The 21,524-nt window shown below is 44.0% G+C and overlaps 1 pseudogene across 1 annotated transcript; it reads right to left on the reverse strand.

Moving 5' to 3' along the window:
* Positions 1 to 16,050: 16,050 nt before the first annotated feature.
* On the reverse strand, positions 16,051 to 16,773 carry LOC308522933 (peptidyl-prolyl cis-trans isomerase A-like; annotated as a pseudogene). The gene is made up of 2 exons: positions 16,535 to 16,773; positions 16,051 to 16,324 (listed from the first exon to the last, which is right to left on the reverse strand). The product of its transcript is annotated as a peptidyl-prolyl cis-trans isomerase A-like (transcript).
* Positions 16,774 to 21,524: the final 4,751 nt, after the last annotated feature.

Consider the following 21,524-nt stretch of genomic DNA (forward strand, 5'->3'; position numbering starts at 1 on the left):
ACTTAAGAAATGCAAAGGGGTTGGAAATAGATTTCTGCAGCTGAAGTTGCCAATTAACTACTAAGAAAAGGAAATCCTAAGAGCTTATTATGAGACTTAAAACTCAAAGCTGATGCCGTTACATGATGAATGTTTAAGTTTTTGGTAATTTTAAAGTCTAACTTCACAAACTTAGTACTGAGAATCTCAGCTCTGGCTTTACAAATTATGTGTGTGTGTTTATTAGTTTGTGTGTGTGTGTTTATTAATCCTAATTCCTAATATGGGGCTTAGGAAATACAGAAGTAATTGCTTCAATATAAGAGTAGACATCAATTGTGTAACAAAGAAAGAAAATCATTTTTCAACTAATAGTTTCTCACTGTAATAGCCTGAGAACAAAATATTGAAAGGAAGAGAGGTTTATCAATGTGAAGGAAAGAAAGGCATTATAACTGTGACTGAAGCTAAGTTAAGAAGTACATAGGCTAATTGCTGGAGACAATGTATAGATTCACACCAAAATAGCTAGAAAATTTGAAATGCATACTTAATTTAGAAGTTTGATTTGAATTGCTACATCATGAATATGGAATGAAAAGAATTTTAATGTAAATAAATACATAAAACACAACTATATTAACCATATCCATTTTATAGAAAAAAGTAGGCAAACATTTATGTCTTAGAAGGTCCACAGTTTGCTCACGTATGAGTAGCCACAGAAGTCAAGGGAGAAGGCTAATGGGTGAGACATTCGAATAAAAGGCACATAAGTCATGTTGCCTAAATAAAGTGTTTTAGAAGAGAAAGAGGCACTCACAAAATCAGCAAATGCTGTGAGATTCGCTTTCTTCCCCTCAAATTTGAGTATATGCTAATTTACTGGAGAAATTTATAATTTGATGTGGATGTTTTACTGTTTGATATTATCTTCCTGTGATTTCAAAAGAGGAGTAAGCTATTTATTACTTTAGCTTATATATATTTTATAAGAAGTGAATAGTGTGAATTTAGATTAATGTAATTGGGGGCCAAGTAAAAGAGAAAAATCTAAAAATAAAAAAAATGCTTAAAAAGAAAATGATTCAATTCATTTGCCACTGCTAAGAGAAAGGTAAGCATTTTAGAACAAAGCTCATTTTCTTTCCTCCCCTTCTCCTACATTGCATCTATGTATGTTTTAGTGTAACCATCTGTTTTTGGACCCATTTGAGTCCACATGACACCTATTACTTAGATTTATAAGACAGGTAATATTTAGCCAAATTAGCAATCAGAATGCCTGAATGTTTTAACATCATTTATAATTAACTGCTGGGTGTAATAACAAATAGGAACAGCAGCTGCAACAAAACTCCAATTAGGCTGTCAAAGTGGGAATAATTCTGATTTATGGAAGGCCCCAAACTCATCTCCAAGCCATGGAATCGCAGCTCAGGAACACCTCGCCAGGCCACTGTGCACAAACGTCCCAGAAATTTAGCACAGGTAGAGAAAACTTCCCCAAATGATCCTCTTTCCAGATCCGCTTCCATAATTCTTGGAGCTTCAGGAGGTCATCTCCACCTGGAGTTGAATTCATCCCTAGATTCTGCCAGAATTAATAACACTTACTGTATTCAGTCACTGTGATTTGGAAACTCTTCCAGTTCTCTGGGTTCCCAAACCCCAGTATTTCTAGATCATTAAATAATCATTGATAAAAATCCTGTCCTTAAAAAAAAAGCAAAATAGAAAGTTACATGTACTATTGACAGTACCATACAGCTAAAGATTTCCTTCCACCGAGAAGAAAAATGAAACCTGAACATGAAGGTATTTCCCTGTGACATTTTTGGAACTAGTAGCCAAGCTAGGATTCTTTTTACTATACATTGGCTTTTCAGACATAGCTTCCTGCTTTTTAAAACAATAAATCTATGAATATAAAAGTCAAACTGTATGTATAAAAATGGCAAGTTCTTTCAATATTGCAAATAATAAAATCTCAGAGAGGTGGGAAGAGATTAACCAAAGAATTTATATGCATAACCCATGGACACAGACAATAGTGCCATGAAGGTAGTGTGGGAGGGTATTGACTGAGGGGTGGAGGGGGTCAGTGGCGGGGAAAAGGGGACATGTGTAATACTTTGAACAATAAAGATAAATTTAGAAAATCAGCCCGCTGGCTTAGCTCAGTGGTTGAGCATTGACCTATGAACCAGGAGGTCATGCTTTGATTCCCAGTCAGGGCACACGCTGGGTTTGTAGGCTTGAACATCAATTTTTTTAGGGGGGAGGGGGGGCGGCATGCAAGCATGCAGGAGACAGCAGATCAATTATTCTCTCTCATCACTGCTGTTTCTATATCTCCCTATTGCTTCCTCTCTGAAATCAATAAAATATATTTTAAAAAATTTAAATCTCTAGTACTATCGGTAGTAGTAATTAAAATTTATTTTGCATTTAGTTTTCACAAGACATTTTAATAAGCATTTAATGCATCATTTAATTCTGATGACAATCTTTTAGGGTGGTATTCTTATGCCACTTTCCTGCACAAGTTACAGATAATTGCAGTTATTAAAAACTGGTCTATAGTCTGGGTCTGAAATTGGAAAGACAAATTGAGTCCTTTGAAGCAATATCAGCCATGTATTAAAACATACTTTCTTTTCAAATTGCCTTGGAATGGGCTGTTTTTGAGGTCCTGTGAGGACCAATCCATTGGCTAAAAGGTGGTAGTTACAGTGTGAGTTTTTACTGACCAGTCTATTTTCCTGTCACCTTCTCATTAAGTCGGTGGTATACTACTCATACTACTTGGTTCTGATAAAGCTGTCAATCATAGCAACAGATGCTAGTATGACTGTTGAATAAAAGCAACAAAGACCCACTTAAGCCACTAAATAGAAGTACAATTTAGTAATTACCTTAAAAGAAAACTCCCAGGGTAACAAGGCTTTTAGGTATAGATGTATTGGAATTCAAAAAATACAATGAAGAAAAGTTACTCTATTTTTCCATTGTTTTCACTTACATTTTATTCTAAATGTTATTTCACTATTAATCTGTGACAAAATGATTGTAAGAGATAAACTTAGTAACAACCAGATTCATGACTAGTGGATACAAAACACTCTTCTGCTCTCAGAAGTTGCATTAGGTCTCTGTGACTCATGGATTTGCCTGAACTGTGCTAGACTATTTAGAGTGGTCAAGAATATGGAATAATCCAGAGGATAATTAGGTCAATCAGGATTGACCCCTGGAATGTCCATTGTGTGCATCACATCCAGTCCACACTACCTGAAAGTGAGTGGACTGATATCTCAAAGTAAATGGGGAGAGACATTATTTTACTACAAGAATTTCATGTGCCCTGGAGGGATCATTATTAACACCTATTGGATGCTTTTTAGGAGTAGACATTGATATAAGAACTTCACATAAAATTATTTACCTATTGCAACATTATCAGATGTTTTATTATTTCTCCTCTTTTACAAGTGAGGATGTTCAGACACAGGAAACATAAGAGTATACTCAAGATGAAATGTCTAATATAAGCTAGAGCTGGGCTTAAAAAGCAAATGTGTGTTTCAAGACTTTATGGTTAAGCACAGCGGTCCACTGCCTTTCTACAATGGACACACATTCTCAGTAAATAAAAGATGCAACAAACTAATTAACTCACTAAATAAAAAATAACTAAGTAAATAATAAACACAGGAAACCAGTGAATACATAAGATATTTTCACAGTCTCAGTAATATTATATAAATAATCTACATCATATCTGTAAAGAAAATTATGCTTAACATATAAGTTTCAGGATAAAAAGCCAATAATATCAATATAGATCCTACAGACTTCAAAAAGATACATAAATGCAGCAACTTTAAGTCAACAGGAAAGAAGGAAAGTTTCTGCTGATTTCCGCTTCTAGTCACATTATAGAAGATATCCTAACAGAGTGAGATAAAAGATATAAATACACATATAAAGATTTTTAAAAGCACATAGAATTGCCATTTTTAGATGATACAATTTTGTGAATAAAGAGTAATATTAGATAAATAATTATAATTACTAGGTTTATTTACCCATCCTTTCAAATATAAATATACATTAAAATATGTCTACATAAAAAGTGGAAATTTAAATCATGAATCCCCTAGTTAAAACTATAAATAGCATAGCAATACATTTTAAAAATATAAAACATTAAAATAAATATTAAATGATTTCCAACATTAGAGAGGTAAAATAATGTGTGTGTGTGTATGTGTGTGTGTGTGCGTGCGCACATGTATTCTTAATCAAAAACCCATCCTGTTTTTTCAGGAGGAACATAACAAACTGGCTGTAAAATATATGTAAACCTGAAAAAGAACTAAAAGTTATGGAACCAGATAGTCTTGAAAAAGAAAGCATCATAGAATGTCCTCTATGAGATAGTAATTTATTGTAAAGCTATAGAATTTATATAATGTGATATTGACACAGTTTACTTTAGCCCAATGAAACAGAACAGTGAATACAGAAATGTGTCTTAGGACAAGGCCTGACGACAGCACAGTGGGTAATATGAAGTCACTTTTACAAAGGTGTAGTTCAATTGGTTATACATGTGGATAAATAAATAAATTGTGACTCCTAACTCAGACCTTACAAACTAATTGCAGGTGGATTATAAGTTTAATGAGAAGGTGAAAGAATAAATATTTTAGAAGATCATTAGGAAAATGTCTTCTTGCCTTATATCCCATTTAGTTTATTTTAATAACTAGAGGCCTAGTGCATGAATTTGTGCACAGGGTGGGGGTCCAGCCAGCCCGGCCCCAATTGGGGCAGATTGGGGCCAGGCCTGTTGGGAGGAGGAGACAGCGGGAGGTTGGCTGGCCAACCCGCACCCTATTGGGGGGAGGGGCGGTCAGGGGCAGGGCTGGGGGGAAGGGCCATGGGGGTTTGACAGGCTGCCCTGCCCTTGATTGGGCTGGTGGTAGGGGCTACAGGAGGTTGGCCGCCAGCCCCACCCTCCTATCGGGCTGGTTCACTGGCTGCAGTGGGTGTCATAGCGACCGGTAATTCCAGTTGTTACGGCATTCCAGCCACTGGCTTTATATATGTATAGATATTTTGTAATTTGCTTACTCTGCTACTCAGTGGAAAACTTTGAAGGCACTATCTTTAACTTCACTGTCTTTTTTATACTATATGTTCAAATTTTTTATACTATATGTTAAAATTTATCTAATGGAATTTTATTTTATTTATTTACTTTTGTAGCCTCAGAATTTCTATCTGGTTATTTTAGTAATTTATGTAGCACCAGCCATGTATTGAGAAGGATCCTCTGGAAAACCTAGTGATGGTCAAACATAGTGAATGGTGGAACGAACAAAAAAATTGACTGAGAACATGAGTGAACAAATGTCCCACTAATAACTCATTTAAAGAATTAGGACTGCAGTACACAGCTCAACTATTCAGTCTCTGGCCAGCACTATACAGTGTTTAGAGGCAGGAGTAGAGGACAGTGGTTTTTCATTTTATATTTTAAACCCAAAGTGATCTTATCATACAAAAGGCATATAGAATTATATTCTAGAGAGAGAATAACAGCAGACACAGAAAATATACAGGAATCAAACAGGGATCATTCTCAAGTATAGAGAAATGATATTGCAGCACATCTTCTCAATTTCCATTAACTAGTAGAGCTGACCCATCTCATGGGACACACTCTCTAGGGTGTCCTTCAGCTTGGGATGAAAGGACTCTGAGGGTAAAGCCAACCCACATGGAAAATAGAGAGCAGCAGTATAGTAACTGCAGAGGTTGTATAAAAAACAGTATGAAAGTATTTGTGTTTGTAACATTATGTTCTGTTGTCTGTTTATTAATAAGTATAAAACTGCATTAATAGGCTTCTAGCATATAAGCATGTACTACATGTAATTATAACAATACAAAGGAGGGTGATAGGACGTATACTGGAGTAAGTTTCTGTAGAGTATTAAAATTAAGATAATAATAATTCAATATAGGTTGTTTTAACTTGAGATGCATTTTTATTTTTGTAACAATTGGTAAAGGAATGAATTGTCATGTATTAGCTATCTATATAAAAGCCTAAGCAACCAAATGACCATTTGACTGGTAGTTATGATGTACACTGACCACCAGGGGGCAGACGCTCAATGCAGGAGCTGACCCCTGGTGGTCAGTGTGCTCCCACAGCAGGGGTGCCACTCAGCTGACTGAGGGGCACTAGACACCAGGCTCACAGCTGGTGAGTGCAGCTGCGGTGGTGCGAGTTCTCCCACCTCTGCAGCAACACGCTACCAAGAGCAGTGGGGCCAGGATGAACAGGAGCGGCGCGTTGCCTGGCCTGGGCTCCTCTCTGGCTGCCTGCTGCTTCGGATTGCAAGAGGGCACAGGCCAGGCTGAGGGACCCCACTGTAGTACAAATTCGTGCACTGGGCCTCTAGTATGTTACATATGTATATATTATATATCTATATATAATAGCATATATTGTATACTAGAGGCCCAGTGCATGAATTCATGCACGGGGAGGGTCCGGCTGGCCCCGCCCCTGATGGGCCCCTATCGGGGGTGGGGCCATCTGGAGGGTTGGGCAATAGGAGTGCTCCAGGGCATGTCCAGCCCATCTTGCTCAGTCCCAATCAGCCAGACCCCAGCAGCAAGGGAGGAAGAACCTGGCTGGGGGAAGGGAGGGAGGCCCTGGCTGGCAGCCGGCAGCTGCTAGGGACCCTACCAGTGCATGAATTTCATGCTGCCACCTCTCCCGCACCGCTGCCTCTCCTGAACCTCTGGCCCTTAGCCCTCACAGCCTCTGCAGCTTTGTCCAGAAAGACATCTGGAAGATGTCTGGTCTATCTGGGAGGAGTGGCCTAAGCTGTCAGTAGACCATCCCCTGAGGGCTCCCGGACTCTGAAAGGGGGCAGGCCGGGCTGAGGGACGCCCCCCCCCCCCGCCCCCAGTGCATGAATTTTCATGCACCTGGCCTCTAATTATAATATAATGTGGTAAATACCATGATAGATGTATAAACACAATGCTCTGTGAGTTCTGGGGTGAACCTAGATCATTGTGGAGGGGGTGATGACTAACCAGAATTCTAGACAGATGTGGGCAGAGTATTCCAGGACTATGGGAAAGAATAAGCAATGACAGAGAGGACAGAACTAACAAAAAAATGACATGCAGTGCAAAGCAGCTGGAAGCTCATTACAAAGTAAGGTGGGGGTATATATGAGTCTGGAGAAGAAAAAGCACTGCAAAATTATTTTAAGAAAAAATAATACTGTCATACTTTGATTGAAATGGATAATTATTTTAATTATCCATTGCTTTTTAAGGAACCACCCTAGAACTCAGTGGCTTACCAATATGTAGTTACCTTTCACAGCTGGAGGGTTGAATGGGCTGTGGTGGACAGTTCTGATTTGATATCTCCCAATAAACTGCCATCACATGGCATCTGAGACAGAGTCAACTGATGGTCTAGACATGAGTCACATAGTATAACATCTGTCACATCTTCCTGTTAAACAAAGCCAAACCAGAATCAATTCAATGCTGGAAGGGACTGCATTCAAGTGTGGCTTCCATTGTGGTGTCATCACTGAGGAAAAACCTAAAGGATTTCAGTTGTGGTTTTTTAGTATAGTCTTATGTTAACCCTCTCAAAGCAGTGTTCAGTTGATGCTATGGGTTGGATGAACTCTACTTTCTATCAGTGTTAAAATTCTTTTTTCAGAGGACACAGATGAATAGAAAAATGACTTTAATTCTTTGTTTTGAATGCACTCATGCTGAGAGTATTCAATGTATAATTAATCTGGAGAAATAACTTAGGAAGAACTCTCAAATAAATGCTTGGTATCTAACTGTTGGATCATTTTATTTTGAATTAAATTAAAAACTATTAGTGCTAAAGTCTCTTTAAAGGTCTAATTCCCTATTATATTTGAAATATACATATTCTTCTATTTTCAGAAAGACAACACAAATAGGAATAAGGTAGTCTAAACAGAAAATCACATTTCGTGACTAAAATAGTTTAGCTCAAAAATAGAAACAAATGGTTCTACTACTGAAATGAAACTCACATAAATGCCACTACATTTTCCAGAGGTAGGTTCCCCTGCTCATCCTATGCTTCATTTAAAAAATTGCAGATAGCCCTGGCTCGTGTGGTTCAATTGGTTGGGCTTTGCCATGCACCAAAAGGTTGCTGGTATGACTCCCAGTCAGGGCACATGCCTGGGTTTCAAGCTTGATCCTCTATAGGGGTTGCACAGGAGGCATCATATCTATGTTTCACTCTCACATTAATGTTTCTCTCTCTGTGACCCTCTCCCCTCTTTTCTCTCTAAAAAAATCAATAACAATTTAAAATTACACAGGCTCAATATGCTTTTATATATGCATATAAATATAATGTGTATACATATATATTACATATATATGTGTGTATACTTATGTATATAATAGAGGCCCGGTGCACGAATTTATGCACAGATGGGGTCCTTCTGCCTGGCCAGTGATCAGGGCCGATCGGGGCCATCTTGCCCAGGGCTAGCCAACTGGTAAGGGACCATGGGAGGGCTCCAGGGCGTGTTCAGCCTAGTCCAGATCAGCTGGACCCTAGCAACAAGCTAACCTACCGGTTGGAGCGTCTGCCCCCTGGTGGTCAGTGCACATCATAGTGACTGGTCGAGCAATGGACTGAATGGTCGACCAATTAGACACTTAGTATATTACACTTTTTTTTAATATATTTTTATTGATTTTTTACAGAGAGGAAGGGAGAGAGATAGAGAGTTAGAAACATCGATGAGAGAGAAACATCGATCAGCTGCCTCCTGCACATCTCCCACTGGGGATATGCCCGCAACCCAGGTACATGCCCTTGACCGGAATCGAACCTGGGACCTTTCAGTCCGCAGGCCGACGCTCTATCCACTGAGCCAAACCGGTTTCGGCGACACTTTTATTATATAGGATATTATATATATTTGTACATATATATTTCAAATGAAGCATTGGATGAGCAGGGAAAAACTGGGGAATGTAGTGGCATTTATGTGAGTAAAGTAGTATTTATTCTAGGCTGGGATATGATGGGGAAATTAACAGCTAGAATAAAGGACACCAGAAGAAGAAAATTTGGAAAGGGAAGCGAAGGTAAAAGCCTGAGCTGTAACATTGCAGCCTGACTGAGGAGATGAGAGAGGTGAGTGTGGCTGGAGCACAAGGGGAAGGAGGAAAGGTGTTGTGCAGACCGCTCACTTGGCTACCATTGGAGTACGCTGTGCACTGCTCTTACAATGGATTCCTCAGACATTGTATGATGCTCTTGTTTTTTCTGATTAGGATGTGAGCTTCCACATGTTTCTTCTCAATATTTAGACAGATTCAAGATCGGACATAAAGCTGGGATGGAAAAGCAACCATCAGCAATTTTTTAGGGAGTAAATTTTCTTTTTTCTTTCTTTCTTTCTTTTTTTTTTTGCATCAGATTATTAGTTGTTCTGTTCAAGAAATGGAGATGCCCAGTTGGACCAGGAATGACTGAGTGTGTGTGTGTGTGTGTGTGTGTGTGTGTGTGTGTGTGTGTGTAGACTAAATCACTGTGCGTAGCAATTAAGAAAACCTTTGGTGTTTCTAAGGGCAGTTTGTGCTAGAGAGATGAGGAGGTGAGGAGGTGAGGAGGTGAGGAGAAAGGGAAAGAGAAATGACAGCAAGTTAAAAGTTTAAGGGCAAAATGGTGCAAGGATTTTAAGAAGAGACACCTCACTCTCCAGGGTTAAAGAACTCAGCTTCAGTGCTTCCTGCTCCTTTCTTCTTTTGAGTCAGAAACAATGAGCCTCATGCATCTAACTGTTTAGGTAGTTTTTGGAGCTATGAACACATCTGACGTATTTTTCAGTATTATTTGAAAGCATAACAGATAACAGATATAAAATTCAGCAGAAACAGGAAAGCTGAGACAGAAGTGATGAGGAGACAGATAAGATTCACACCAGCCCCATGTCTTCCTCCCAGTTGTCCCTAGAGATATTGTGACAGATAAAAATGGGTTTGCCAGGGAAAGATAAATGGTGTTCCAGCCAATCTTGTTTTAGTTTTATCAGGCAAGGTGATGCCAGCAAAGCAAAAATGCTTGAATAAAGCTGGGTGGTTGAGTTCTGGATACAAAAAAATTATGTCTGTACACCAATTGAATTTTGTCAATTTTTGTAGAAACCAAATTGAGCTTGTCAGTTACTTATAAATTAAAGTCATTCAGTAAATTTGTCTTTAGGAATCCAAATGACTTTTTTGATGTACTAACGCTCTATTACCTATATGGATTAACAGTTATATAATAAATGCAATACATTCATTATACATACATGCGTATATATCTATATATATAAAAAGAAGTAATGTGCAAATTAGGTCAGGATGGCGTAAAGGTCACGACCAGCTCAGGAGGAGGGGCCGGGCGGGTGAGCCTGACAGAACAACACGTAGGCGCGGACCAGAGCTGGAGAGAACAACCCCGCAGGGGGATCGGGACCCCAGCCCCAGCCCCGCGTTGCTGGGCTGCTGGGACCCGAGCCAGCAGAGACACAAGCCTCTGGGGTCCGGACCCCAGCCCCAGCCCCAGCTCCATGGCTCTGGGCTGCTGGGGCCGGAACCAGTGGAGAGACAAACCTGTGGGAGGTCCGGACCCCAACCCCAGCCCCATGGCCACGTTGCTGGGCTGCTGGGGCTGGAGCCAGTGGAGACACAAGCCTGCGAGGGGTCGGGACCCTAGCCCCAGCCCCATGGCCATGGTACTGGGCTGCTGGGGCCCCAGCCAGTGGAGACACAAGCCTGGGGGAGTCTGGACCCCAGCCCCAGCCCCATGGCCATGGCACTGGGCTGCTGGGGCCCCAGCCAGTGGAGACACAAACCCGCAGAAGGTGGCCCTGATTGGGTCGGTATCTATGACACCCACTGTAGCCAGCAAATCAGCTGATCAGGGATTGAGGCCTGTGGCCAACCTCGCAGCCCCTCCCCCCTGCTTACCTGCCCCTGTTTGGACTCTCCCATCCTGATCAAGAGCAGGGCGCACAGAGCCTGGACCCTTCTTGGCAGCCCTGAGTCCATGGGGTTGAGAATTCTGATGGCCCTGCCCAGAGAGTAGAGGCACCTGACGGGCAGGGACAGGGACCACAGGCCTCCAGGGAGCACTGCAGAGTTGGCAAGGAGAGGGCCTGTGAAGGGGGAGGAGGCGAATCCAGCCCTTCCCCTCCAGAGGCAGCAAGACCTAAACCCAGAACCCCAGCCCGAACCGGAAGAGCCCTAAGGAGGCTTCAGGAAGCTCTATGCAAAGCTGCACCTTGAAAACTAGAGACTTCCTGAGGCCCTGACCCAGACCGCGCTGCAGCTCCCACAGCTCAAGGTGGAGCTGGAGCACACCACACAGAGGCAGGAGCGCTTTGCAGAGAGGCCAGCCCTCCTGGAGCTGGGGAAATTTGAGCGCAGGGCCCTGGAGGGCAAGACTGCTAAACTGGAAGAGGAGCTGAATGGCCTGTCCAACCTCTGGGCTGACAACTAGTGCCTCAAAGAGGAGAAATCGGCCCTGATCCACGTTATCAGCAAACTGTCCAAGTGACCCCGGAGAACTTGCCCCTGCACCCTCATTTATACAGCTGCTTCTGCCACACGCACCCTTTCCCCTATGTGAACACGAGTGGCAGGGCTGCCGGGGAGTCTCTGAGAAGCATAACCTCCCCTTGGGACCTCCAGGCTGGGAGGGGAGGACAGAGCCCCCAGGAGCCAAGGGGACCATCTGAGGCCAGGATGGAGACAGGAGGCTGAGCCAAGTAGGGGCATCGAGGCTGCAGGCAGGACCAGGAAGGAACCAAGAACCAGGAAGTGCCAGGACCAGTAGCTAGGACCAGAGTGGCCACCCAGAGGTCCTCTTTCACATGTGCTGCCACCAGTCACCCCTCCAGCCCCTGAGCAGGGATCTGAAACTGTGCCAAGCATCTCACCGGCTTGGGCCAGGTGGGTCTGTATATAGGGTCTGTGTACAGTAGGGAGGGATATCTTCTATTTTTTGCTGCTCCCTCCCAACACTGTCCAGGGCAGGGGGAGAAGGTATTTTTGAGACATAGCACAGGCACTGCAAATAAAAGTCATGAAGTTGCCAAAGAAAAAAAATAGAGCAGGCCAGCCGGCCAAACACCCTCTTCCTCCCCCCCACCCCCCGTCATTCCAGCACCGCCCTTGATCAGCCTGCCCCACCACAATAGGCCTCTCCCTGCAGCTGCCTGCCTCTGATCGCACCCTCCCTCCCTAACAGGGGGTGGGGCTGGGTGGCCAACCACCCATGGCTCCTCCCCCAAGCTGCTGGCCCCGATTGGTACCCCCCACCCCATTTGGGGGCATGGCCAGCCAGCCCATTGACCACAACCTGTTCCCATGGCCGTCCCCACCCCCAATCGCCCTCCAACCCCAATCAAGCTAGCAGTGGGGGGCAATTGGGGGCGATCAGGCCAGCAGTTCAGGGCAATCAGGCTGGAAAGCAGAGTGGTTAGGGGTGATCAGGCAGGCAGGCAGGTGAGCGGTTAGGAGCCAGTGGTCCTGAATTGCAAGAGGAATGTCCGACTGCCGGTGTGGGATCGGGCCTAAACCAGCAGTCTGACATTCCCTGAGGGGTCCCGGATTGAAGATGGTGCAGGCCAGGCTGAGAGAAATGCCCCCCAGGCACAAATTTCATGCACAGGGCCTCTAGTCCTAGCTAATAAAAGAGTAGTATGTGAATTAACTGTCACTCCCTCACTCCGTCACTCCCTCACTCTGTTACAAAGATGGCAGCAGTCACAGAGCTGGAGCGAGCAGGAGGCTTGGGTTGCCACCGGCAATGGAGGAATCCAAGCTTCTCTCCTGCCCTGGCCAGTCCTGGACTCCGCTCAAGGCTACAAAGTTTCAATTATAGAAGTTAAATAAATTTCACATACCTGCTTCCAGCCCGCAGGCATGGACAGCCTGTAAATGGCCCTCAGCCCCTCACCCAGGCTGGCCAGCCACCCCAGTGGGACCCCTACCCCTATCCGGGACACCCTTCAGTGCAAACCAACTGGCCTCCTCCCATGTACCAGACCTCTATCCTATATAATAAAAGGGTAATATGCAAATTGACCCTAACAGCAGAACGACTGGGAATGACTGGTCACTATGACACTCACTGACCACCAGGGGGCAGATCCTCAATGCAGGAGCTGCCCCCTGGTGGTCAGTGCGCTCCCACAGGGGGAGCTCTGCTTAGCCACAAGCCAGGCTGACAGCTGCCAGCACAGCGGTGGTGGCGGGAGCCTCTCCCACCTCCTCAGCAGGGCTAAGGATGTCCGACTGTAGGTTAGGCCTGCTCCCTGCTGGCAAGTGGACATCCCCAGAGGGCTCCCGGGCTGCCAGATGGATGTCTGACTGCCAGCTTAGGCCCGACCCCACGAGGGAGTGGGCCTAAGCCAGCAGGTGGACATCCCCAGAGGGATTCCAGACTGTGAGCCGTCACAGGCCAGGCTGAGGGACCCCCCAGTGAGTGTCATAGTGCACTGGGCCTCGAGTCTATACTAATAAAAGGGTAATATGCTAATTAGACCTGACATCCTTCCGGACAAAGCCACAGTGGCGGGGGCTGAGGCAGAGGCAGTTAGGGGCAATCAGGCCCGCAGGGGAGAGCAGTTAGGGGTGATCAGGTTGGTAGGGGAGGGCAGTTAGGGGCAATCAGGCCAGCAGAAGAGTGGTTAGGGGTATCAGGCCAGCAGGAAGAGTGGTTAAGGGCAATCAGGTAGGCAGGCAGGAAAGCGGTTATGAGCCAGCGGTCCTGGATCGTGAGAGGGATGTCCAACTGCCAGTGTAGGCCTGATCCCAGCAGTCAGACATCTCCTGAGGGATCCCAGATTGGAGAGGTGCAGGCCAGGCTCAGGGACCTCTTCCCCATCCCGTGCATGAATTTTATGCACTGGGCCTCTAGTATATATACAGTTTGAAGCTTAAGTTGTCTATGCATTAAAATAAATTTGCTCATAATTTTCTCTTGGCATCCTACTGAGAGTGTTGGACAGAGTTTGTCATTCTTGCCATGTACTTGGGAAATGGCGTTTCATGGAGAATTTCAGGAGGCTTATTTGGGACAGTCAAGCTTGTCCTTTGGTGATGAGTATAGGCTCTGCTCCCTAAAGGCAGAGAGGAACACCTCTTTGCCTTTTTCTTACCCTGAAGCATTTCAAGTTCAATAGCCATGAGAATATATCCACATTTAGCAGGTGGGTACACTCAGTTCCTATCTCAAAAATCCTGTAGCTACAACCCTCAGCCTAAGCAAATGGTGGTATTATGTCATGTCAGAGCTCTACAAAGGGCGGCGCAGCTGGGACTCCTCGCAGAGCCAGGCACCTGCATTCCCTACTTTTGTTCTTCTCATAATTTGCTCGCATGTGTTCAGTGAGTATAATGCACTATGTCACAGGAGGCAGGGTTGGCCTAAAAAAATCTCATTAACCAGCACTTGAATTCATAACTAGTGTGCCTGTGGCATAGCACATTTTAAATTGTGTGATTACATTTTCGATTCCACTTAAATTAAATGGAGAACATATTCTCTTTTTGCCCCCAAAAGAGAATAGAAGAAGATGGATTTATTTTGTTGTAATAATGTCAAGGAAACTGTGTGGTGGATTAAATATTTTGATTTTCTAGACTATCCTTTAAATGTTCATGTCCCTTTCCGTTTCGTTGAATAGACTCACCTTCCTAGTGAAAGGGCAAGGAGCCTGAGTTTGAATGTGTAATTGCCTAAGTGCTTTCTACTATGGAAATCATCCATCAGAAAATTTGGGAGTTGCTTCAGGAAGGGTGAATGGAGAGGTGGAGGGTACAATCCCAAATATATGAAGGTAGTTTTTAATTGTAATCAATTACAATGCAGAATGTCACATCTTTATCATCCTTAGAATAGTATTGTTAACAATGTTTCACTATGAAAATGGCTATAAAAATGTGGATGTGGTCTGGCCAGTGTGGCTCGGTGGTTGAGCATTGACCTGTGAACCAGAAGGTCATAGTTCGATTCCTGGTCAGGGCACATGCCCAGATTGCAGGCTCTATCCCCAGTGTGGGACGTGCAGGAGGCAGCCAATCAATGATTCTCTCTCATCATTGATGTTTCTGTCTCTCTTTCCCTCTCCCTTTCTTTCTGAAATCAATAAAAACATATTTTTAAAATTTGGATGTGAAAAATCACCTGCAATTTTTTTCACATCTTGCCTACAAAAAATGCATTACTTGACATGAAGGTGAAAGTATGTTTACTTCTTGTGTAAAGGTGCTTAACATATTTTCTCACTAACACACAATTATTTTATTGTTTTTAATAACACATTTCAACAAGTATTTTTAATTTGTAGAAAGGAATATCAGAAAGTATTCAATGGGCATGATCTACAGTATAATTACTGTAAAGTATAGGGTATTTACAGTTGATGCTAGGATTATGCCTTTTACTTTCTTATTTTAGATTCATTTACTCAGCTCTAAGGTTGCTATTGATAGGCTCACTGACATTTGCTAAGACTTATAAACAGCATTTTTGTAAAAGCACCTCATCTTATCATAATGTTATTTTAATATGGGTGGTGTAATATCTTCAAGAAAATTATTATGACCATGAACTCTTTTGTGTTATAGTATTTATTAAATAGGAATATGTTAGAATGTATTTATTATAAAAATGAAAGAAACTGCCCCATAATCATCAACTGAATATGTTGTTTTCCTAATTTTTAACATTCCACATATTTTTTTGACAGACAACTGTTTAGTTTTTATTTCATAATCATAAACTTAACTCTGCAATCCAGCTAGACTGGGAGGGGTAAGGAAATTATGGAACCGAATAAACTGGTAAGAGCACAAAGATTACAAAACATTCCAAGCAAATCGGGGTGAAGGGGTGCTCTCTTGAGCTGCAGAAGGAATGGTCTGGTGGTGAACATAAAACACAAGTCAAATTTATTGGAGTTGTCCACAGTCAGCAATGGTGATCTTCTTGCTGGTCTTGCCGTTCCTGGACCCAAAGCGCTCCATGGCTGTCACAATATCCATGCCTTCCTTCAACTGGCGGAAGACCACATGCTTGCCAGCCAACCACTCAGTCTTGCCAGTGCAGATGAGAAACTGGGAACGATTGTGTTGGGTCCAGCATCTCCCATGGACAAGATGCCAGGACCTGTATGTTTCAGGAGGAAGTTCTTATCCTCAAATTTCTCCCCATAGATCAGTGGCTCTCAACCTTGGCTGCACATTAGAATCACCTGGGAATCTTTTTAAAATCCTGATTTCTGGGCCACATCCTCCGGAAATTCTGTTTCTTTGTTATGGGGTGGGGTCACAACATTAGTAACAAAGAAACAGAATTTCCGGAGGATGAGGCCCAGAAATCCGGATTTTAAAGATTCCCAGGTGATTCTAATGTGCAGCCAAGGCTGAGAACCACTGCCATAGATGGACTTGCCGCCTGTGCCATTATGGCGTGTGAAGTTACCACCCTGGCACATAAATCCCAGAATAATCTGTGAAAGCAGGAACCTTTATAACCAAATCTTTTCTCCCCAGTGCTCAGAGCATGGGAGTTTTCTGCTATCTTTGGAACTTTGTCTACAAACAGCTCAAAGGAGACGTGGTCCGGGGCTCGCCGTCAATGGAGATGTCGAAGAACACAGTGGGGTTCACCATGGTTGGTCATGGGAGGCTTCGAGGTGGCAGCGTCTGCAAAGCCTCAACATATTTTTTGAAATAATATGAAATTAGTGAAACGTTGAGCAGTTTTCTTAAAATATAAGTTGTCAATTCCCTATGTCTGCTGTATTTCATGGAATTGGCTTTATCCTTTCCTTGAACATCAAAGTAGAAATCAAAATTTGATAACATCATTGTCCTCTTGAAGATCAGAAATACTTTAAAATATTCCATAAGAACTGACACCATTTGGAATTATAAAATTGTAGTTTATGCTTAGATAAAAATCTTAAGAATTCACCCAGTGTATGTATGTGTGTATGCATATATGTGTGTATGTATGTATGTGTATATGAATGCATGCATGTATACATGTATGTATATAGGTATGTGTATATGTGCATATGTATATAGTCCTTAAAGTAGCATGAGAAACAGAGAGATGAGAAAAAAAGCAGGTGAATTTAAGCATCCTCTAATCACACCCTCTTGCCAAATTACAAGGCTTCTATTGCAAGCTGACATGTCTGTACATCTGCTGTGGACCTGTGGTTGCTCTTTTTACAAATTAAGAAGCTATGTCCTCAATTCTGTGCATCTATATAAGCAACTGATCTTTCAAAAAACAATAGAATTCTATATACCAGTCAGATTCACAAAGCCTCCGGTGGTTTTCGAATACCAATTTTATTTCCTGCACTAATACATCATGATGATAAGATAAAAATATCAAATGGCCATCAGTGATAAACATTATAGAGCTTTTGGAAATGCAGTGAATTGCTGTGCCATTCGAGCACACAAAGTTAGGCAATGATAGAACATTCACATAGATGCCATATGGTCACTGGAAGTGGGACAAGGACTGATGCAGTGGGATCAGCAAGAGCATGCATTTTGAAAGAACAAACTGAAATAGTGTGGGATGTGCAGGAATTATTTGAATTAGTCCTATTATTTAAGTTAACCCTTAAATATGCTGGCCTAGCAAATTTTAAGTTCTATATAGGACAATTATAATATACTTGTTACAATAAAAACATCAACAGCACCAATGTTACTTGTACATTTGCAAAAATACAAACACCATTCACAATTTTGAATTGTGATCTAAAAATACAATACCTATTTAAGGCAACAATTGTAATAACTTAGGCTATATACAGTTTTTAATACCTATGAAACAAGTTTTTGTTCTGCCAACAGTAAACAAAAGTCAACTAGAAATTTTGTCACCAAAAGTGATTTATTTGGCAGAAAGATAATTGCAAACTGGTACATGCAGCAACAGAGAGCCACAGGCACACCCCGACACAAGAAACAGGAAGCCCCTTTTCACTGAGGAAAGACAAGGGGCTGCTCCAACCAGACACCTCTGTTGTAAACCTACTTTGTCCTGTAGGGCTTTTCCAGAGACACAGGGTGTGTGATTCCCTCCCACCAGCCCTCCCAATTCCTAAGTTGAGGTCTCTGTTATAAATTCTGACAGCTCTTAACTATACATGTATGTCCATTGGATTCTGTTGGCTGACTGTGTCATTCAAGTGTTCTATATTTCTGGTGTGGATAAAGGTTGTAGAAGTTCCAACATTTGTAATTGTGATGTCCTGTTTCTCCTTTTAGCTCTTTCAGTGTTCACAGCACCTACTATGAAGCTCTATTGTTTGATATATACACATTTAGGGTCATTATTTTGTCATTAGTCAATGCCCCTCTTTATTTCTGGTAATATTCCTTGCTCTGAATCTACATTAATGATTTTTAATATAGTCACTCCAGTTTTATTGTTGTTGTTTTGATAGCTGTGTGCATGATATTTCTTTTTTCCCGTTTTTCTGTCAATCTCCATGTTGTATTTGAAGTGAGCTCCTTCCAGACAGCATGTAATTGAATCATAGACTGTTTAATCTACTCTGCTAATTTCTAACATAGAATAGACTGATGTCCAAGATGATGAAGTGTGCCAGACATATTTTCATTTTAAGCACCAATCATATGACTTTGTAAGTTTTCATCTTTCTAAATCCCAGCCTTCAGTCTACAAGGCAATGCTGAGTAGAACAGAAAGGAGATGCTTTGCCAACTCACCTTCACAAAACTATGAGAAACTAGAAGTGAGTAAAGTTGATTTAAGTCACTAAGTATGGAAGCAGGAGAGGGGGGTTTAATATGTTTATTAAGCAGCAGATAATTTGTTTTGCTACATGAAAAAAGCCTGGAAGAATTTCACTAGCAAATGTTTGAAGTTAAGAAACCAGACACTGAGTTATACATTCAATGTGATTTCATATAGATCAATTTTAGAAAAGATAAAGTTCACCAGTAAAGATAAATGTTAGAATAGTGGTTAATTTAAATGCTATGATAAAGAAAGGCATGATCAAGGTTATTAAGTAATCCTATATAAGAAAAGCCTAATATGCTAAGTGTCTTATTGACTGGTTGTCCATTTAACCAATCAAAGTGTAATATGCTAATGATATGCTAAGGCCACTCAACCGCTCGCTATGACATACACTGACCACCAGGGGGCAGACACTTCAACCAGTAGGTTAGCTTCTTACTGGGGTCCGGCAGACCGGGACTGAGCGAGATGGGCTGGACATGCCCTGGAGCCCTCCTGCGGTCCCTTCCCGGGTGGCCAACTTCCTGCATCCCTCCCAGCCCTGATCGTGCACCGGTGGGGTCCCTCGGCCTGGCCTGTGCCATCTCACAATTTGTGCTGAGGGAACCCCCTGACCCAAGCAAAAATTTTGTGCACCAGGCCTCTAGTTTTTCTATATTTGACTTGCATTATAGTTAAACTAGAGGCCCAGTGCATGAATTTGGGCACCAGTGGAGTTCCTCAGCATGGCCTGCGGGATTGGGCCAAAACCGGCTCTCCGACATCCCCCATGGGGTCCCGGATTGTGAGAAGGCACAGGCTAGGCTGAATGACCCCACTGGTGCACAATCGAGTCCAGGGAAGGAGACAGGAGGTTGGCTAGCCAGGGAGGAACACGGGAGGGCTCCAGATGTGTCTGGCCCATCTCGCTCAGTCCCGTTCAGCTGGATCCCAGCAGCAAGCTAACCTACCGGTTGGAGCGTCTGCCCCTGGTGGTCAGTGCATCTCCTAGCAAGCAGTTGAGTGGCTTCAGCATCTCATTAGCATATTACGTTTTGATTGGTTGAGCAGCCAACTGGATGACCAGAAACTTAGCATATTAGGCTTTTATTATATAGGACTAGAGGCCCGGTGCACAAAAATTTATGGACTTGGGGGGGAGGGAGGGTCCCTCAGCCCGGCCCGTGCCCTCTCGCAGTCTGGGACCCCTCAGGAGATAAGGACCTCCTGGCTTAGGCCTGCTCCCGGGTGGCAGAGGGCAGACCCACTCCCTAGGTGCAGCCCCTGGTCGGGCTCAGAACAGGGCTGATTGGGGAGTAGGGGTGCCGCCCCCTGTCATGCACAGAGCAGGGCGGATCAGGAGGTTGTGATGCCACCCTCAGTCACGCTCAGGGTAGGGCCGATTGGGGGTTGGGGCACTGCACCTGTCATACTCAAGGCAGGGTCGATGGGGAGGTTGCGGCGCCACCCCCTGTCATGCACAGAGCAGGGCCATTCAGGGGGTTGGGTCACTGCCCCCTGTCACGCACAGAGCAGGGCCCATCAGGGGGGTTGGGGCTTCGTACCCTGTCATGCACAGAGCAGGGCCGTTAGGGGAGTTGGGGCACCTCCCCCTGTCACACACAGAGCCGGGTGGTTCAGGGGGTTGGTGCTCCGTACCCTGTCACACTCAGGGCAGGGCCGATGGGGAGGTTATGGCTCTACCCCGTCACACACAGAGCAGGGCCCGTGGGGGGGGGGGGGGCGTTTGGGCGCTGCACCCTGTCACACACAGAGCAGGGCTGATCAGAGGGTTGGGGCAACACAGCCTGTCACACACAGAGCTGCAGGGCAATCATGAGGTTGGGGAGCTCCCCCCCATCAGGCACAGAGCAGGGCTGATCAGGGGTTTGGGTCGCCTTCCCCTGTCATGAACAGAGCAGGGTGGATAGGGAGGTTGTGGCCCCGCCCCCTGTCACACACAGAGCCACAGGGCGATCAGGGGGTTTGGGCGCTGCCCCCTGTCACGCTGATCCCGGTGTCGGGAGGCCTCATGGCTCCGCTGATCCTGGTGCTGGGAGGCATATTACCCTTTTACTATGTAGGATAGAGGCCTGGTGCACGGGTGGTGGCCGGCTGGTTTGCCCTGAAGGGTGTCCTGGATCAGGGTGGGGGTCCCCACTGGGGTTCCTGGGCAGCCTGGATTAGGGGATGATGGCTGTTTGCAGCTGGTCACACACCCTTCAGGGTGGGGGTACCCACTGAGTTGCCTGGCCAGTCTGGGTGAGGGGCTGAAGGCTGTTTTCAGGCTGGCGGGTGACTGAAGCTCCCAACCGCTCCTTTTTTTCTTTTTTATTCTGGGCCAGCTTTAGCTCCGAGGCTTGGCTCCAGCTCTTAGGCCTCGGCTGCTGAAAGCAGGTATCTGGTTTGTTTGGGTTCTATAATCGAAACACTGTTTCAACTCCAGCTCTGAGATCCCGGCTGGCTGAAAGCAGGTTTCTGGGGTTTTGTTTAGCTTCTATATTTGTAACAATGTTTCAAACTGCAAGCTCAGAGGCCGGCAGCGGCAGGCGGGGAACGTTGGAGTCCTCCGTCACTGAAGCAAACAAGCCTCATGTTCGCTTCAAGCTGCCTGGCTGCCGGCCGCCATCTTGTCTGGCAGTTA

The sequence above is a fragment of the Myotis nattereri genome (genome assembly GCF_964212035.1).
Source record: "Myotis nattereri genome assembly, chromosome: 8".
In the NCBI taxonomy this organism is placed as follows: Eukaryota; Metazoa; Chordata; class Mammalia; order Chiroptera; family Vespertilionidae; genus Myotis; species Myotis nattereri.